The sequence below is a fragment of the Eucyclogobius newberryi genome, unplaced genomic scaffold (genome assembly GCF_026437365.1).
Source record: "Eucyclogobius newberryi isolate DKJ021-1_F unplaced genomic scaffold, fEucNew1.0.hap1 SCAF_123, whole genome shotgun sequence".
Taxonomy (NCBI): domain Eukaryota; kingdom Metazoa; phylum Chordata; class Actinopteri; order Gobiiformes; family Gobiidae; genus Eucyclogobius; species Eucyclogobius newberryi.
Window position 1 is genome coordinate 91,567 of NW_027315750.1, and position 12,305 is coordinate 103,871.

Below are 12,305 nucleotides of genomic sequence, written 5' to 3' on the forward strand. Positions count from 1 at the left end.
TACTGTCCAGTGTGCATTGACCAGCGCAAAACATACCCTGAACAGCTTTCACTCAGGGCATACACTCTATAGCCATATTTGTCAGGTTTATTCGGAGAGTAACATTTTAGTGAAGATCTCCCCTTGAAAGCTATTGTCATTTCATCTAAAGAAAGCTCCTTGATTGGACTGTAAACTGCTGCAAATTTGGGAATAATCAAATCTATTATTGGGCGGACTTTGAACAGTTTATCGTGCCCGGGCTCGCCTGTTCTCACATAATCATTATTGTTGACAAAATGAAAGAACGAAAGAATGATTTCAAATCTGTTTCTTGACATTACATTTCCAAATCCAGGCGTTTGTGTAAGCCAAAATGTTCCCCAGTAATCCTCAATTTCAGGTTTCTCAACAAGGCCCATGGAGAGATGCAAAGCGAAGAAAGCTTTCATTTCGGTGACTGATACATCATACCACTCAAGAAATCTTGAATGTGGCTTCAGAATCATAGGTGCCATACACTGATGTGCATATCTATTTGTCTCATCAGTAATGAAAGTCCAAAACTGATCGGTCAGAAAGAGTGACAGAATATCAAATGGATTAGCATCCGTCAGATCCATCTCTCCTGTGTAGCCAACTGGGTCTTCAAAAGGTTTGATCCATGCCTCAAATACCTCGACCTCTCTCAGCATGTCCCAGCTCTCATCCACCGGGCAAGTTTTACTGCAGCCACTGGTTCCACTGGTTCCTCGCCTCCGTCTGTCCTTTGCACCTGTCCGTTGTTTCGAAGTCCCTTCATCTCCACTTGGAAATCCATCGTCACTCTCGGGGAGATAATACCCTTCAGAGTCAGAATCTGCTGTAAATTGCATGCCACGTGTACTTCCTCCAGCCATTTTTTTCCTTACCGGATCTGCCCTGGATCATACCTGGCTAATAAAGGGAAGTTGCACCGAACCGACCAATGACTGAAGTGATTCATTTTCTACTATTATTTCATTAATTTCCTTGTACGGTAAAGTTGCATTTCTGCAACTTTGGCGCTTAAAGGGTTAAGCCAATACGACAAGTTTTCAGTCCATTGTCACGCATATGTGCTTGTAATTTAGGGTGTAAAAATGGCTTCCTTTCCAAAGGAAATAATTTTTTTTGTCAGGAGTGGGATTTGAACCCACGCCTCCATTCAGAGACCAGAATCCCCTGTGGCGAGGAGTGCCCGGGAGTCTGGTAAAATCAAGCCGAAAATAGACCCTCTCATGCCCGGTCTGAGCGGCGCTTAGAGCGCGGAGGAGCGCGGAGCGTGGGGCTCCATTCAGAGGCTCCGTGATCCGCCTTACAACCAGCTCTCACCTCCACGTACAGCCCGTGGTCAGCGTGACACTGTGCTCTGCCCCGAGCAATCAGAGCAAACAGGAAGCTTCTGGAAGTGCCCGGGAGTCTGGTAAAATCAAGCCGAAAATAGACCCTCTCATGCCCGGTCTGAGCGGCGCTTAGAGCGCGGAGGAGCGCGGAGCGTGGGGCTCCATTCAGAGGCTCCGTGATCCGCCTTACAACCAGCTCTCACCTCCACGTACAGCCCGTGGTCAGCGTGACACTGTGCTCTGCCCCGAACAATCAGAGCAAACAGCAAGCTTCTGGAAGTGCCCACGAGTCTGGTAAAATCAAGCCGAAAATAGACCCTCTCATGCCGGGTCTGAGCGGCGCTTAGAGCGCGGAGGAGCGCGGAGCGTGGGGCTCCATTCAGAGGCTCCGTGATCCGCCTTACAACCAGCTCTCACCTCCACGTACAGCCCGTGGTCAGCGTGACACTGTGCTCTGCCCCGAGCAATCAGAGCAAACAGCAAGCTTCTGGAAGTGCCCGGGAGTCTGGTAAAATCAAGCCGAAAATAGACCCTCTCATGCCGGGTCTGAGCGGCGCTTAGAGCGCGGAGGAGCGCGGAGGGCGGGGCTCCATTCAGAGGCTCCGTGATCCGACGCTCACCTCCGCACCTCCGAACCATGACTTGAGATTACGGCTGTGAAGGAGCCTTGGAAGCTGGATAAAACCAGAACGGGGCCCATCGATCGCGGTTCTCGTGTGCCCGTCAAACGAGCTCCTTGCCCGGTAGCCGCACAACCAGGAAATGTACCTGTTTCGATTGCGAAAAACGTCATTCTCAAAAACCGCCCGCCCGTCCCTCCCAGCATTACCATTTTGCACATCCCGCGTGAGAGCAGCGTAGGAATTTCTCGGGAGCAGCGTGATTTAGCCCTCGACTCTTGAGCTGAACGCTTATTTCCACGAGCCCAAAAAACGACTAAGTCCAACGGTATATAGTGTACTATTGCCGAAAAACGACAGAGTCTTTAGGTATAGTGTACTATTTCGGTTTTTACTCTAAGTCCCTCAGGGGCATATGGTGCTATACTATGATGGTCAGATCACCTCCAGGCCCCAGGGGAGTGCTTTTCTGGGGGCAAACAGTGCACTGATGATGGGGGATTATTTCATTTTGCTCATTTTGGTGTTTTTTCACATTTTAACCCATTTTCACCCCTTTTGCTCACAACTTTATACTACGGCCCGGAAAAACGACAGAGTCGCTCGGGTATAGTGTACTATTGCCGAAAAATGACAGAGTCTTTTCAGGTATAGTGTACTATTTCGGTTTTTACTCTAAGTCCCTCAGGGGCATATGGTGCTATACTATGATGGTCAGATCACCTCCAGGCCCCAGGGGAGTGCTTTTCTGGGGGCAAACAGTGCACTGATGATGGGGGATTATTTCATTTTGCTCATTTTGGTGTTTTTTCACATTTTAACCCATTTTCACCCCTTTTGCTCACAACTTCATACTACGGCTTGGAAAAACGACAGAGTCGCTCGGGTATAGTGTACTATTGCCGAAAAATGACAGAGTCTTTTCAGGTATAGTGTACTATTTCGGTTTTTACTCTAAGTCCCTCAGGGGCATATGGTGCTATACTATGATGGTCAGATCACCTCCAGGCCCCAGGGGAGTGCTTTTCTGGGGGCAAACAGTGCACTGATGATGGGGGATTATTTCATTTTGCTCATTTTGGTGTTTTTTCACATTTTAACCCATTTTCACCCCTTTTGCTCACAACTTCATACTACGGCCCGGAAAAACGACAGAGTCGCTCGGGTATAGTGTACTATTGCCGAAAAATGACAGAGTCTTTTCAGGTATAGTGTACTATTTCGGTTTTTACTCTAAGTCCCTCAGGGGCATATGGTGCTATACTATGATGGTCAGATCACCTCCAGGCCCCAGGGGAGTGCTTTTCTGGGGGCAAACAGTGCACTGATGATGGGGGATTATTTCATTTTGCTCATTTTGGTGTTTTTTCACATTTTAACCCATTTTCACCCCTTTTGCTCACAACTTCATACTACGGCCCGGAAAAACGACAGAGTCCCTCGGGTATAGTGTACTATTGCCGAAAAACGACAGAGTCCCTCGGGTATAGTGTACTATTGCCGAAAAACGACAGAGTCCCTCGGGTATAGTGTACTATTGCCGAAAAACGACAGAGTCCCTCGGGTATAGTGTACTATTGCCGAAAAACGACAGAGTCCCTCGGGTATAGTGTACTATTGGCTGGAAGCTCGGTTTTTTTTCTAAGTCCAGCAGGGGTATATGGTACTATATTCTGGTGGTCAGATCACCTCCAGGCCCCAGGGGAGTGCTTTTCTGGGGGCAAACAGTGCACTGATGATGGGGGATTATTTCATTTTGCTCATTTTGGTGTTTCTTTCACATTTTAACCCATTTTCACCCCTTTTGCTCACATCTTCAAACTCGGGCCCTGATTACAAGTTCTGACCAAATGATGACAAACACGGTATTTATTATGTATTTTTTTCATTTTTTTTATTTTTCCAACTTATACATCCATCATTGGTGCCAGGCAGGTTGTGGAGAAAGCAGTGAAGAAAGGAGAGAGCCATCACAGAAAAGATGTCCATCCAGGGTCAAGGTACCCTGCACTTTTACATATCCAAATGACAGCATTTAAAGTTTTTTAGCGTATGGTATCTCTCGTTGCATGGAACCGCACAGAGGCCAACGCCACACTGACGGCACCTGTACTTTGTTTGCCGCCTGCCTTTGGTACGAGAGCGGTCAGAGCACACGGCGCAGTCTGGACGTCGCTCTGCTTGACAAAGCCAATGACGCTCTGTGAGTCTCTGTGGCATTTCACCCTCCGGTCTTGAGCGCCTCTCTTGTTTTTTGGAGTGATCAGCCAGTAATGCATCAATAATGTTCTGAATGTAAACCTTTAAAGGTTTGTGTGGGCCTGGAGTGGATTTGGTGTATATGATGTGTGAGTTGACAATACTTATGCTTATAATGGCATTGAATATGCGATGATACCATTTCCGGGACCTGTGTGGAAAGAGGTATGTCTTCATCCTCTGGTCAGCAGTGTCCACTCCACCCATGTAGGCGTTGTACTGGTCGACACATACAGGTCTTTTGATGTCACGGAAGCCAGTGTCATCTGTCTTGGATCGGATCCTCCTCTGAACACAATCATTTCCATAGACTGTGGACAACATGGTGAGACGTTTAGTATCGTGCCAAGCACAAGCCAGGAGTTTTCCCTTTCTGCAAAAAACTGGGTCATCTCCTTTTTTCAGCTGTAAGACACTTTTACCAAGGCATTTTGGCATCCCCAACCTGGTAATCCTTACCGTCCCACACAGTCCAGTTTCCAAATCTGCTAATTCATTTGCAATTACAGGCGAGGTATAGTAACTGTCCATGTAAATCTCGTGTCCTTTGCCCCTAAAGGGAGAAACCAACTCACGGACAACTGCGTGTGTTGCACTGATGTTGCTTGCATTATTTTTGTACTGTCCAGTGTGCATTGACCAGCGCAAAACATACCCTGAACAGCTTTCACTCAGGGCATACACTCTATAGCCATATTTGTCAGGTTTATTCGGAGAGTAACATTTTAGTGAAGATCTCCCCTTGAAAGCTATTGTCATTTCATCTAAAGAAAGCTCCTTGATTGGACTGTAAACTGCTGCAAATTTGGGAATAATCAAATCTATTATTGGGCGGACTTTGAACAGTTTATCGTGCCCGGGCTCGCCTGTTCTCACATAATCATTATTGTTGACAAAATGAAAGAACGAAAGAATGATTTCAAATCTGTTTCTTGACATTACATTTCCAAATCCAGGCGTTTGTGTAAGCCAAAATGTTCCCCAGTAATCCTCAATTTCAGGTTTCTCAACAAGGCCCATGGAGAGATGCAAAGCGAAGAAAGCTTTCATTTCGGTGACTGATACATCATACCACTCAAGAAATCTTGAATGTGGCTTCAGAATCATAGGTGCCATACACTGATGTGCATATCTATTTGTCTCATCAGTAATGAAAGTCCAAAACTGATCGGTCAGAAAGAGTGACAGAATATCAAATGGATTAGCATCCGTCAGATCCATCTCTCCTGTGTAGCCAACTGGGTCTTCAAAAGGTTTGATCCATGCCTCAAATACCTCGACCTCTCTCAGCATGTCCCAGCTCTCATCCACCGGGCAAGTTTTACTGCAGCCACTGGTTCCACTGGTTCCTCGCCTCCGTCTGTCCTTTGCACCTGTCCGTTGTTTCGAAGTCCCTTCATCTCCACTTGGAAATCCATCGTCACTCTCGGGGAGATAATACCCTTCAGAGTCAGAATCTGCTGTAAATTGCATGCCACGTGTACTTCCTCCAGCCATTTTTTTCCTTACCGGATCTGCCCTGGATCATACCTGGCTAATAAAGGGAAGTTGCACCGAACCGACCAATGACTGAAGTGATTCATTTTCTACTATTATTTCATTAATTTCCTTGTACGGTAAAGTTGCATTTCTGCAACTTTGGCGCTTAAAGGGTTAAGCCAATACGACAAGTTTTCAGTCCATTGTCACGCATATGTGCTTGTAATTTAGGGTGTAAAAATGGCTTCCTTTCCAAAGGAAATAATTTTTTTTGTCAGGAGTGGGATTTGAACCCACGCCTCCATTCAGAGACCAGAATCCCCTGTGGCGAGGAGTGCCCGGGAGTCTGGTAAAATCAAGCCGAAAATAGACCCTCTCATGCCCGGTCTGAGCGGCGCTTAGAGCGCGGAGGAGCGCGGAGCGTGGGGCTCCATTCAGAGGCTCCGTGATCCGCCTTACAACCAGCTCTCACCTCCACGTACAGCCCGTGGTCAGCGTGACACTGTGCTCTGCCCCGAGCAATCAGAGCAAACAGGAAGCTTCTGGAAGTGCCCGGGAGTCTGGTAAAATCAAGCCGAAAATAGACCCTCTCATGCCCGGTCTGAGCGGCGCTTAGAGCGCGGAGGAGCGCGGAGCGTGGGGCTCCATTCAGAGGCTCCGTGATCCGCCTTACAACCAGCTCTCACCTCCACGTACAGCCCGTGGTCAGCGTGACACTGTGCTCTGCCCCGAACAATCAGAGCAAACAGCAAGCTTCTGGAAGTGCCCACGAGTCTGGTAAAATCAAGCCGAAAATAGACCCTCTCATGCCGGGTCTGAGCGGCGCTTAGAGCGCGGAGGAGCGCGGAGCGTGGGGCTCCATTCAGAGGCTCCGTGATCCGCCTTACAACCAGCTCTCACCTCCACGTACAGCCCGTGGTCAGCGTGACACTGTGCTCTGCCCCGAGCAATCAGAGCAAACAGCAAGCTTCTGGAAGTGCCCGGGAGTCTGGTAAAATCAAGCCGAAAATAGACCCTCTCATGCCGGGTCTGAGCGGCGCTTAGAGCGCGGAGGAGCGCGGAGGGCGGGGCTCCATTCAGAGGCTCCGTGATCCGACGCTCACCTCCGCACCTCCGAACCATGACTTGAGATTACGGCTGTGAAGGAGCCTTGGAAGCTGGATAAAACCAGAACGGGGCCCATCGATCGCGGTTCTCGTGTGCCCGTCAAACGAGCTCCTTGCCCGGTAGCCGCACAACCAGGAAATGTACCTGTTTCGATTGCGAAAAACGTCATTCTCAAAAACCGCCCGCCCGTCCCTCCCAGCATTACCATTTTGCACATCCCGCGTGAGAGCAGCGTAGGAATTTCTCGGGAGCAGCGTGATTTAGCCCTCGACTCTTGAGCTGAACGCTTATTTCCACGAGCCCAAAAAACGACTAAGTCCAACGGTATATAGTGTACTATTGCCGAAAAACGACAGAGTCTTTAGGTATAGTGTACTATTTCGGTTTTTACTCTAAGTCCCTCAGGGGCATATGGTGCTATACTATGATGGTCAGATCACCTCCAGGCCCCAGGGGAGTGCTTTTCTGGGGGCAAACAGTGCACTGATGATGGGGGATTATTTCATTTTGCTCATTTTGGTGTTTTTTCACATTTTAACCCATTTTCACCCCTTTTGCTCACAACTTTATACTACGGCCCGGAAAAACGACAGAGTCGCTCGGGTATAGTGTACTATTGCCGAAAAATGACAGAGTCTTTTCAGGTATAGTGTACTATTTCGGTTTTTACTCTAAGTCCCTCAGGGGCATATGGTGCTATACTATGATGGTCAGATCACCTCCAGGCCCCAGGGGAGTGCTTTTCTGGGGGCAAACAGTGCACTGATGATGGGGGATTATTTCATTTTGCTCATTTTGGTGTTTTTTCACATTTTAACCCATTTTCACCCCTTTTGCTCACAACTTCATACTACGGCCCGGAAAAACGACAGAGTCGCTCGGGTATAGTGTACTATTGCCGAAAAACGACAGAGTCCCTCGGGTATAGTGTACTATTGCCGAAAAACGACAGAGTCCCTCGGGTATAGTGTACTATTGCCGAAAAACGACAGAGTCCCTCGGGTATAGTGTACTATTGGCTGGAAGCTCGGTTTTTTTTCTAAGTCCAGCAGGGGTATATGGTACTATATTCTGGTGGTCAGATCACCTCCAGGCCCCAGGGGAGTGCTTTTCTGGGGGCAAACAGTGCACTGATGATGGGGGATTATTTCATTTTGCTCATTTTGGTGTTTCTTTCACATTTTAACCCATTTTCACCCCTTTTGCTCACATCTTCAAACTCGGGCCCTGATTACAAGTTCTGACCAAATGATGACAAACACGGTATTTATTATGTATTTTTTTCATTTTTTTTATTTTTCCAACTTATACATCCATCATTGGTGCCAGGCAGGTTGTGGAGAAAGCAGTGAAGAAAGGAGAGAGCCATCACAGAAAAGATGTCCATCCAGGGTCAAGGTACCCTGCACTTTTACATATCCAAATGACAGCATTTAAAGTTTTTTAGCGTATGGTATCTCTCGTTGCATGGAACCGCACAGAGGCCAACGCCACACTGACGGCACCTGTACTTTGTTTGCCGCCTGCCTTTGGTACGAGAGCGGTCAGAGCACACGGCGCAGTCTGGACGTCGCTCTGCTTGACAAAGCCAATGACGCTCTGTGAGTCTCTGTGGCATTTCACCCTCCGGTCTTGAGCGCCTCTCTTGTTTTTTGGAGTGATCAGCCAGTAATGCATCAATAATGTTCTGAATGTAAACCTTTAAAGGTTTGTGTGGGCCTGGAGTGGATTTGGTGTATATGATGTGTGAGTTGACAATACTTATGCTTATAATGGCATTGAATATGCGATGATACCATTTCCGGGACCTGTGTGGAAAGAGGTATGTCTTCATCCTCTGGTCAGCAGTGTCCACTCCACCCATGTAGGCGTTGTACTGGTCGACACATACAGGTCTTTTGATGTCACGGAAGCCAGTGTCATCTGTCTTGGATCGGATCCTCCTCTGAACACAATCATTTCCATAGACTGTGGACAACATGGTGAGACGTTTAGTATCGTGCCAAGCACAAGCCAGGAGTTTTCCCTTTCTGCAAAAAACTGGGTCATCTCCTTTTTTCAGCTGTAAGACACTTTTACCAAGGCATTTTGGCATCCCCAACCTGGTAATCCTTACCGTCCCACACAGTCCAGTTTCCAAATCTGCTAATTCATTTGCAATTACAGGCGAGGTATAGTAACTGTCCATGTAAATCTCGTGTCCTTTGCCCGTAAAGGGAGAAACCAACTCACGGACAACTGCGTGTGTTGCACTGATGTTGCTTGCATTATTTTTGTACTGTCCAGTGTGCATTGACCAGCGCAAAACATACCCTGAACAGCTTTCACTCAGGGCATACACTCTATAGCCATATTTGTCAGGTTTATTCGGAGAGTAACATTTTAGTGAAGATCTCCCCTTGAAAGCTATTGTCATTTCATCTAAAGAAAGCTCCTTGATTGGACTGTAAACTGCTGCAAATTTGGGAATAATCAAATCTATTATTGGGCGGACTTTGAACAGTTTATCGTGCCCGGGCTCGCCTGTTCTCACATAATCATTATTGTTGACAAAATGAAAGAACGAAAGAATGATTTCAAATCTGTTTCTTGACATTACATTTCCAAATCCAGGCGTTTGTGTAAGCCAAAATGTTCCCCAGTAATCCTCAATTTCAGGTTTCTCAACAAGGCCCATGGAGAGATGCAAAGCGAAGAAAGCTTTCATTTCGGTGACTGATACATCATACCACTCAAGAAATCTTGAATGTGGCTTCAGAATCATAGGTGCCATACACTGATGTGCATATCTATTTGTCTCATCAGTAATGAAAGTCCAAAACTGATCGGTCAGAAAGAGTGACAGAATATCAAATGGATTAGCATCCATCAGATCCATCTCTCCTGTGTAGCCAACTGGGTCTTCAAAAGGTTTGATCCATGCCTCAAATACCTCGACCTCTCTCAGCATGTCCCAGCTCTCATCCACCGGGCAAGTTTTACTGCAGCCACTGGTTCCACTGGTTCCTCGCCTCCGTCTGTCCTTTGCACCTGTCCGTTGTTTCGAAGTCCCTTCATCTCCACTTGGAAATCCATCGTCACTCTCGGGGAGATAATACCCTTCAGAGTCAGAATCTGCTGTAAATTGCATGCCACGTGTACTTCCTCCAGCCATTTTTTTCCTTACCGGATCTGCCCTGGATCATACCTGGCTAATAAAGGGAAGCTGCACCGAACCGACCAATGACTGAAGTGATTCATTTTCTACTATTATTTCATTAATTTCCTTGTACGGTAAAGTTGCATTTCTGCAACTTTGGCGCTTAAAGGGTTAAGCCAATACGACAAGTTTTCAGTCCATTGTCACGCATATGTGCTTGTAATTTAGGGTGTAAAAATGGCTTCCTTTCCAAAGGAAATAATTTTTTTTGTCAGGAGTGGGATTTGAACCCACGCCTCCATTCAGAGACCAGAATCCCCTGTGGCGAGGAAGGGGTTTACCTTAAGGCTGGCACCTTAGACCACTCGGCCATCCTGACACTTTATTTGTGTGAACTGTGAGTATACAGGCTCGGATTCGTTATTACAGTAGCACAAATGACCGTACCTATACTTTGGTAAAAAAACACATCAAACTGCTGTCTCTTTTTAAAGGAGTTTGATGTGGTTGTTGTCACATCAAACTACTACGTCCTTTAAAAGTCCACATCAAGCTAATGCTTCTTTTTAAAGTCTATTGCAATTGAGATGTCAGTCGAGAGCCGTAACAGCAGTAGTGCATCCAAGAAAGCTGTGTAGTGAATGGATATAGAACCTTTAGTGAAGCAGGAGCCAACAGGCTATTCACATCCTTGTGTAGGGTCTCAAACTACAGGTATTCAGTTTACGATTAAGGAAGATTTCTTAGCAGAAACGAGACAAGACGGGGCACCAGGGTAAAACCCAAAAAGCTAAGATACGGTCCTTAATCGCGCTCGTTAAAAGGTCTGAAGGGTGTTTCACGATTCAGGGACTTACGCATAGTCTAATCAAACAAACAATAGTCAATAACTCTTTCGTGTAGTTTATTTATCAAAAGGGCAATCAAAAAGGGCACCGGAGCAGAAATGCGCACAGGTAAATCACAGGTGATGTTATATCAGATTTAACAGCAGATTTCATGCAGATAATGTTAAACCAGGGTTTTGCCTTTGATAATCAAACGTGTCTATAATAATCTATATCAAAAAGATGGAAAGTGAGAAGCTAAGGGAGGAGGAACAGCTGAGTTCTACCCAAATCACGCCACAAAAGAACCGCACACTGAAGTCGGCTTAAGATTTTGTAGAACTCGGTCCGGCTGGTCCTTGTCCGCGGACGAGATCCGTGGCGAGGCAGCGGCGTGGAGCGGTGTGGCGGGCGAAGGCAGTGGCGTGCCGTGATGTCCGTGACGCGGGGCGGCAGCGGTGGCGCGAGGCGGCGCGTGGCGATGTCCATCTCCATTCCCCTACACTGCACTCTTTTCACTTTTTGATTCTCAGTTTGTTGGCAAGGAATGACTGATGTGGACCCATTTTGGATGAAAACCGTGTTTTGCGTTTGTGGAAATGAGCATCATGGAAGGATGTATGGGTACTGTGGCGCAATGAGTCGCTAATGGTGAGAGAACATATTTGTTTTTTACACTGGAAAGTCTGCTCGCTTTACTATCTGATGAAAGGCACTGCTGAACAAGGTTCAATTGCCAAGTGTGCTTGAAAAAGTAAGCAAATACATCGGCATTATGTCAAATAACATTATCTTGCAATTTTTCCTCAATATCCAGATTAACTGCAGTATATTGAGTGTGCAATAAATTGGCGAGAGTCGATTGATTGAAAAACTTCCAGTTTTTTTATAGCTAAATTGGTACAGGGGATTTAGCTTAAAGGTAGAAAGATTGATGCCCTCGCTCTCCATTAAACACAGTTGATTGGACAGGGGCTGAACTTTCGAATGTTGCTGGCTCGCTTTAAAAAAAAAAAAGATATTGCGGATTGTAGAGTCGCAATTATTATACTATGTGGGCTGTATGACTCTGTGGCGCAATTGGGTAGCGCGCCCGGCTGTTAACCGGGAGGTTGGTAGTTCGAGCCCACCCAGGGACGATAGGAAGAGCAATTGCAGGCAAAGTCTACGAGGCAAAATTGGTCAATGAATATCGACTAACAAGTTCGAGTAGCATTTTTGAAACGCAGGGTAAACTCCCAATGGATATGGAGTCCGTCGCCTTAACCGCTCGGCCACAACGATACGCTGATACACCGCCCCCTGTAAGTATTATCATTAGTAAGCCATGCCACCTCCCCGGCTTGACCTGCAGGTGTCGAAATTGCGCACGCGCCCGTTTTACTCTCTCTCTCTTTCTCTCTCTCTCTCTTTCTCTCTTTCTCTTTCTCTCTCTTTCTCTCTACTTCTTCATCATAAGGACATAATTGTTTAATTTTTTTTTTCATCCTTATTATTTAAAATAAAATAAAAATTGACACAATAGCATTTA

The 12,305-nt window shown here is 46.6% G+C and overlaps 1 non-coding gene across 1 annotated transcript; it reads right to left on the minus strand.

Annotated features, from left to right (window-relative positions):
• Positions 1 to 10,216: 10,216 nt before the first annotated feature.
• Positions 10,217 to 10,326, minus strand: trnal-uaa (transfer RNA leucine (anticodon UAA)). Its single transcript has 2 exons — positions 10,289 to 10,326; positions 10,217 to 10,262 (listed from the first exon to the last, which is right to left on the minus strand). It is a non-coding gene; the product is annotated as a tRNA-Leu (tRNA).
• Positions 10,327 to 12,305: the final 1,979 nt, after the last annotated feature.